The sequence below is a fragment of the Mesoplodon bidens genome, assembly GCF_964165515.1.
Source record: "Mesoplodon bidens genome assembly, chromosome: 10".
In the NCBI taxonomy this organism is placed as follows: domain Eukaryota; kingdom Metazoa; phylum Chordata; class Mammalia; order Artiodactyla; family Ziphiidae; genus Mesoplodon; species Mesoplodon bidens.
Window position 1 is genome coordinate 86,090,070 of NC_138172.1, and position 8,244 is coordinate 86,098,313.

Below are 8,244 nucleotides of genomic sequence, written 5' to 3' on the forward strand. Positions count from 1 at the left end.
AATTAATTTCACTTTTAATTTTTTTTAATATGGATACCAGAAAAAATTGTAATTACAGATGTGATTCACATTTGTGTCTCACATTTTATTTCCATGGCACCTGGCTGCTCTAAACTATCGTAATGTACATTATCCCATTGAATCCTCTCAGTAGCCATGTAGGGCAAATGTTTTCTACTCCCTTTTTTATAAGACTGAGAGGCTAAATCACAAGTCCAAGATCTCACACAACTAGGCAGTGGTAGACTGAGACTTCAGATCTTCTGACTCAAAGTCCACATGTGGAAAGAGGGAGGTTCTAAATATATTCCTCTCTCAAGAGACAAAGGTTCCTCAAACCCTCGAAGTACTGGGGAATGTCTCCAAAACATATGCTTTTTGTTTGTTTGTTTTTTGGCCGTGTTGCTTGTGACTTGTGGGATCTTAGTTCCCCCACCAGGGACCTAATTCGAGTCCTCGGCAGTGAAAGTGCGGAGTCCTAATCAATGGACCTCCAGGGAATTCACCGTATCCTTTCCTATTGCTTTTGAAAAACAATTTATAAGGAAACAATTTTGCAGGTATCTGGAAAAAAGTTTTAAGTAGTTAATCATTTAATCAGAATTTTCCCCTAGGCATCCAAATATAGTGTCTTATCTTTAGTAAGAAACGATGGGTATTGATAGGGTTAAGTTTATGCAGCGATATTAACTCATATATAATCCTTTAATTTATTGCAGTCTTCCACTATACAAGTTTTGAAAAATTATGGGTATTTTTATGTAATCTTTCTATTAGCCACTTGTAGCTTAGCACAGGCTCCGTTGCTGGGCATTGTAGGGCTGTGTCTTCTTATCTTGCCCAAGAGCATTTATCAGTTTGTGAAAGAGAAAGGAAGAAAGAAACACAATACTATATGATAATAGAAAAATAAAGCTAAATCGTTTAGTATGGTATAAAGAATAATAATAAAATGTTAATGAAAAGCAATAGAACCTTTTAAAATTTTGTTATTACTTATTAAGGCTAAACTAAGTTCCCAAGGTTTTCAGCCAGAGTGCAGAAATTGCCTGGCTTTTACATGATAATCTGTATCCTTCTGAAAACTGCCAAGGGGAACAAATAATAATTTGTTACATTCTGATTCAGAAAGCTCATGTAAGATCATCTGTAGAGCATCCATTTTACCCAATTCCCCAGCTCTGAATTGTATTCAAATAGTTTAACTTAGGTTTTAGGTTACCTGTGACATGTGCAAGGTTAAAAAAAAAAAGAGTAGAAAAAAATGTTAAAATTCAATGTATCAGAATTAAGGTTTTTATTTTTAAGATAACATTTTAATAATAGGTAATATGAGACATAGTAATTTTAAAGATGACTAATCAGCTATAAAAGATAGTTACCAGGTGATTACAAAGCACCAAGGAAATGAAAAATAAAACACACAATGAGTGCAGTCCATGATGAACATAAACCTTTTACTTAAGCCATTATAATTTCTCTTCTCGTTGTATATTTCATTCTCACTTTAAAAGGGTGGTGTCAGAACAGTGAGTATTGATCCTGAGGAGTCCATTATTTACAGAAGACATATTTCTGTCTACTAGTTGTCATTTGTATAAAGTAACTGTTGAATTTTTTTTTTTTTTTTTTTTTTTGCGGTACGCAGGCCTCTCACTGTTGTGGCCTCTCCCGTTGCAGAGCACATTATGGAGGCCAATCTGCTTTACTCAGTTTACTGATTTAAATGTTTATCTCATTCAAAAACACCCTCACAACTTATATATACTACCAAATGTAAAATAGATAGCTAGTGGGAAGCAGCCACATAGCACAGGGAGATCAGCTTGGTGCTTTGTGACCACCTAGAGGGGTGGGATAGGGAGGGTGGGAGGGAGAGGCAAGAGGGAGGAGATGTGGGGATATATGTATATGTATAGCTGATTCACTTTGCTATAAAGCAGAAACTAACACACCATTGTAAAGCAATTATACTCCAATAAAGATGTTAAAAAAAAAAAAACACCCACAGAAACACTCAGAATAATGCTTGTTCAAATATCTGGGTACCCTGTGGCGCAGTCAAGTTGATCCATAAAATTAGCCATCACAATGGGAAAGAAAGCCTTGCCTGGACCTTGACTGAGGATTTACTTGGATCCCCTTAGAATGGGAAGGCCTGGGAGTACACTACAGTCCATACTCGGCTGATGGGTTAATAGGAATGTCTTATATGAAGGAGAGAGCAAATTATGTCTTGTGTCTTATTAGTATAAAGGAACCAAAAATTGTTGAGCTTTATGTGTAGGTGAGTGATTGCAGCTCTGTTTTCTAACAGCAGACCTTGGTTCCTTCTGAGAGCTATGAGGGAAGGATCTCTCTCCTTGGCTTATCGATGGCTATCTTCTTCCTGTGCCTTTTCCCATCATCTTCCTGCTATATGTGTCTGTATCCAAATCTCCCCTTTTTGTAAGGACATCAGTCATATTGGATTAGGGTCAGCTATAGACTGAATGTTTGTGCCCCTCCAAGATTGATATGTTGGAACCTAATTCCCAATGTGATAGTGTTTGGAGGTGGGGCTTTTGGACAGTAATTAGATCTTGAAGGTGGAGCCCTCATAAATGGGATTAGTGCTCTTATAAAAGAGAGCCCAGAGAGCTCCCTCACCCCTTCTACCATATAAGGAAACAGTAAGAACATGGCCATTTATGAACTGAAAAATAGGTCCTCACCAGACGGAATCTCCTGGCACCTTGATCTTGGACTTCCCAGAACCAAGAGAAATAAATGTTTATTGTATAGGCCACGCGGTCTCTAGTAATTTTTTTTGGCCACGCGGTGCGGCATGCGGGATCTTAGCTCCCCAGCCAGGGATCGAACCCATGCCACCTGCATTGGAAGCACGGAGTCCTAACCACTGGACCACCAGGGAAGTCCCTCTGGTATTTTTATTATACCAGCCCACACTGATTAAGATAGGATCATCCTTATTTTCTCATTTTAACTTGATTACCTTTGTAAAGACCTTGTCTCCAAATAAAGTCACATTGTGAGGTACTGGGCAATAGGACCTAAGCATAGGAGTTTGGGGTGGGGGGTACACAATTCAACCCGTAACAGGAAGCTTTTCAGCTTTCCCACTCCACCTTTCTCAGCTGCTTCCTCCTCACTTCAGAGTGGGAGTAGCCAGCATGAACTCTAGAACTAATGCAAAGCAACTACCTAAGCCATTCTGCAATTTGTGTAATTTTTCCTTTTTATGGTCATTTCATTTCAACTTTATTGTATTTGAAGCAATGCTAGGCAGCTCCTGCATTTTAAAAGGGCTCTCAAGAGAAGAAAACCCCTTTTCTTTGAAAAATCTGTTTATCTTGTTCTCAATGAAAAGAAGTATTTCTAAGTAAGTTTTGATATATGAGGCCCAAATTTAACTTTTGACATTATACATCACCAATCTCAGGAAGGTCTGTCCTGTTATATTATGTTTTTGAACATATAAAATGTGTTCCAGTAACACATTTGTCAGAAATAATACAGGAGACATAGAATTTTATTCATAGACATTAGGAAATATGAATGAAAATAATAGCATATTTAAAAAAAAAAAATAAAAATCTTGAGGTAGAGAAAAGGCTTAAGACTGGCTGAAAGAAAAGTGGTCAGACATGTGTTCAGAAAGGGCAGGAGACCTTCTGGGTAGATGGATTCCCAGTACAGGAAGAAGCCTGGTCAAGTAAGCTACATTATACTTCCCCTCTCAGTAGCTCTTGGGACTAGGTTTCTGTCGGCCAGTAAGAGAACAATTGTATTCTACTTTTGAGGGGAAATTGTACCAGTTAGTAGAGGTTTCAGTTTAGTAAAATATCTCAGATTGCACACAACAGACATTAATTGGTTAACTTCAGGAAAGAAAGGGAAAGTTCATGGAATGGGAAGGGACGAAACCATGGGGACATCAACAGCAGGAGTGCTTAGATTGTGTCTCCAGGATCTTCCCATAGTGCAGCTCCAATGACAGCCTGTGCCCCTATGGTCCACCCTTGAAATTCCTGGGAACGAGGATCTGACTGACTCTGCTTGGGTCAGATGGTCCAATAAGCTCTGCCTTAGATATGTATATGGGGGGAGGTGGTGTGATGCATTGTCCCATAGACATGCCACTTCACCCCACTCCAGGTATAAGGGCTGTTCCTGGGGAACAGTGGATGGCTGCTACCCTAGGAGGCCTCCTTCAGGCATTAAAAAATATAACAAGATCATTAAAGATCACCACACTTTGAGGGTGGAGGTAAAATGACTAAGAAAAAATGTATGATGGACACTTTGCATTTGAGCCAGGAAAAGACTCTTTAGTTATTGAACTCTAAACCTGTCGGTTACTTCTACTCTGCAAAATAGACAAAAACAGGGATGTTTCTCAGAAAAATGAAACGTGGTGACCAGCACAGAAAGTGAGTCTGAGTACTGAAAGTGGAAAATGCAAGGGTATAGTTCAAGTGATCAAAAGTAGCTGAGGCCAAGGAGACTTTGAGGATCAAGGATATGCTCTATATCTTAGTGTGATGGTGGTTACAAGACTGTATATAGTTACCCAAACTCATTAAACTGTATACTTAACATAGGTGAATTTTATTGTGTGTAAATCATACAATAACGCTAGAAAATAAGACAGGCCAGTTCCTGGGAGAGGCTGCCTGGATGCTGAAGGAGAATATAGACAGAACCCCTCACTTGGAGGAGGCTAGAGCCAACTTATCTGCCACCAGGTGACTGTGCTTTAGCAGATAACAAAGCAGAAACAGAACTTGGGCTCAGGAAAATCTTCAAGTGGCCTGAGAAAATTCAACAAAATTAACATCGGAGAGCCTGAAACCAAGGACAGGCATCCTTACAGCCAAATAATTTTCAATCCTATCTTAACATTTGTATCTTTTATGAAGCATTTCACATGTGCCATTTCACTTTCATCAGCACAAAAACCTGAAAAGTTAACAAAATTATTTTTCCTATATGCCACAGACAAACTGAACAGTAGGGCTGGTGTCAGAATGTGTGCCAGGTATCGATTTATTTCCTCTCAGCCCCAGATTCACTGTCAAGTTCCAGAGGGAAGATTTTCCCACAAGTTCCGCCAGCATGGCACCACAGCAACTTCTGCCACTGTCCTTTCCACCTCTCCAATGAGGTCTGGATCTCAGAAAGGAGGAAATTCCTTAGATGCTCCATCTCAGCACCCAAGGAAGCAAAGAGAACTCTCAAGAGTGCAATATAATGAGCAGCCACTGTTCCTGCATCTAAAACACAGCATCCAAGGCAGACCCCTTGCCCCCAGCCGAGATCTACACCTTGTTGGAGAGGGCATGCCAGTGGCAGGGAGGTCCCTGTGGTGCTGCACCCAGGGAACTTGCTGGAAATCTTCCCTCTGGAACTTGCCTGAGATACACCCTCTAGGGTGCCAGAGGAAGCTATTCCCTGGGAGATGTCTCCCCCTAGACCAGAGGGGTATTCTACTACAATATTGCCTGAGATGTGGGGGCCGGTGACACCTGGGAAGCTGCTGGCTGCTGGGTGCTGATGGCCTCTGCAGACTCCTGTCACATGCACTATTGGGTATTAACGGGAAACTTGGAAATGTAGCTTACTCAACAAAGTCTCCTTCTAACCTGAATCTGCAGGACAGCAGTTGTTCTAACTGGCTGCCACTCCAGTGACTTTGGGATGTGTTGATCCCTGCGCACCTGTACGCGCACATAGAAAGACCCTTAGTCACCTTTAGACCTTGCTTCTGACTAAATCCTTACTTCTGACAAGTAGGATGAACACCTTGTTTTAAATCAGATTGTCTTTTCTATCTCCCTAGGGTAGCGTTTATTATTTTATCCCCAAGAGACTAGATACAGCTTGTTCAAGGCTGTCAGGAAATTTGAAGTCATTCATCTTAGTCTCAGGTCATCTCGTTTAGGCACTGGGCTGTAGGCAGGAAAATTACATGGGACTCTTGAGGCTTGGGTAAGTGCCTAGAAGGGCCATCATCCTAGGTGAAGCTGCCATCTGAGAAGACTGCTGAGAGTATGAGCTCTAAAGACTCTGCTCTTAAATCCTCTAATATGAGAATGTCAAGAGTTCAGAATTTATTTTCCAGATCAGCAAAGTTATATTTAGAAACAAAGATTCACTGGCTTTTTCCTGGATATTTCTTTAAAGATAAATGTACCACCTATGAGGTATTCTTACCCCCAAATTGAATGTGAATTGGAAATCTACTGCCAGTTTAAGGAAATACTGGGGACAGAAATGTGGTAAGCACCATGGGGATGCCATCAGCAAAATCCAAAGTATAGGAAATGCTACAGAACAAATAACCTGGTTTCTTAAACAACTAAATGGCAAGATGAGAAGGAGAAAAAAAAAAGCAGAAGGAAGGATTTGTAGAGTACAAAGAGACGTAATAACAGGTACAATATATGGATCTTGTGTGGAATAACCAAATGTAAAAAAAATGAAATAATAAGGGAAATCTGAACGCTGACTGGATATTTTATGATGTTAAGATATTAGATGTAATAAGGGTATTGTGGTTTTTACTGTAATGGCTTTGTTTGTAAATAGTGTTTACCTATTGGATATTTTCTTTGAAATAATCATTGTGGGAAGGAAGGGTAAAGGTATAAGTTAGGCTTTCTAACATGGGCACCATTGACACTTTGAGCCAGATAACTCTTTGTTGTGGAGAGCTGCCCTGTGCGTTGTATGCTGTTTAGCAGCATCCCTGGCCTCTACCCACTAGCTGCCAGGACTACTGCCTAGTTGTGATGATCAAAAATGTCAACAGACGTTGACAGGTATACCCTGTGGGGCAAAATCACCCCCAGTTGAGAGTCTTTGGTGTAAATAAGACAAGATTGGCCTAGTGTTGATAACTGTTGAAGTCAGTGTATATGAATACATGAGGATTCGTTATTCTGTTTACTCATACATGTTTGAAACTTTCAATTATACATCTTTTAAAAATATTAACTTAAAATAGGTGAAGAGATAGAAATAGTGCAAAGTGTTTGACCATACAAACCTTGGCAACCACAAATATTTGCACCAATTAATTTTTGGAGACAAAAGACAAATGACAAGCTGAGAGAAAATAGATGCAATGTATTTCGCAGGTAAAGGGCTAATTTCTCTAATTTACAGAGTTCTAAAACATTGAAAGAGAAAAAAGACACCAACTCGATAGAAAAATGGGCAAAAGACAGGAACGGTCAATTCCCAGAAAAAGATATACAAATGGTCCTTGAATATATGAAACAATACTCAACTCTACTCATAAGAAGCTATATGCAAAGTAAAACACTGAGAAACCATTTCTCACCTATCAGATTAGCAAATATTCGAAAACTTGACAACATCCTTGTGGTAGGCAGAATTCTACAATGCCCCCACCATGATGTTTGACCTCTGGAGTTATAACCTTGAATAGGTTATGTTATATAGCAAAGGAAATTGAATTTTATGAATGTATTTAAGGTCCCAAATCAGTTGTCTTTAAATTAATCAAAAGAGGAATGATCCTGGAGCCCTGACTTAACCAGTAGGATGCCCTTCAGCAGAAGGCTCAGACCTTTCTTGAAGGTGGAGATGTTCTCCTACTGTCCTTTAAGAAACAAGCCACTATGAGTTTTATAGCCTCGAAGAAATGAATTCTACCAACAACCTGAATGAGCTTGGAGCCAGATTCTTCCCCAGTAGAACCCTCAGATGAGAACACAGCCTGGCCAACACCTCCTTTAATGCTGTGTAAGACACTGAGCACAGGGTCCAGTTAAGCTGTGCTCAGATTCTTGACACAAAAGCTATAAGATAGTAAATATGTTTTATTTTAAGCCACTAAGATTGTAGCCATTAAAAAAAAAAGATTGTAGCTGTTTGCTACACAGCAGAAAACTGATAGAACATTCTATAGGTGAGGCTTGGTGAAAACAAGCACTCTCATACATGGCTAATGGGAGTGCAAAATGATAAAAGCCCTATGGAATTTGGTAATATGCAACAGTGCATTTCTACAGTGTCTACATATGCATTGACTTTTTATAATATATATAAATTTATTTATTTTTGGCTACGTTGGGTCTTCTTTGCTGCGCATGGGCTTTCTCTAGTTGCGGTGAGCGGGGGCTACTCTTCGTTGCAGTGCGTGGGCTTCTCATTGCAGTGGCTTCTCTTGTTGCAGAGCACAAGCTCTAGGCACATGGGCTTCAGTAGTTGTGG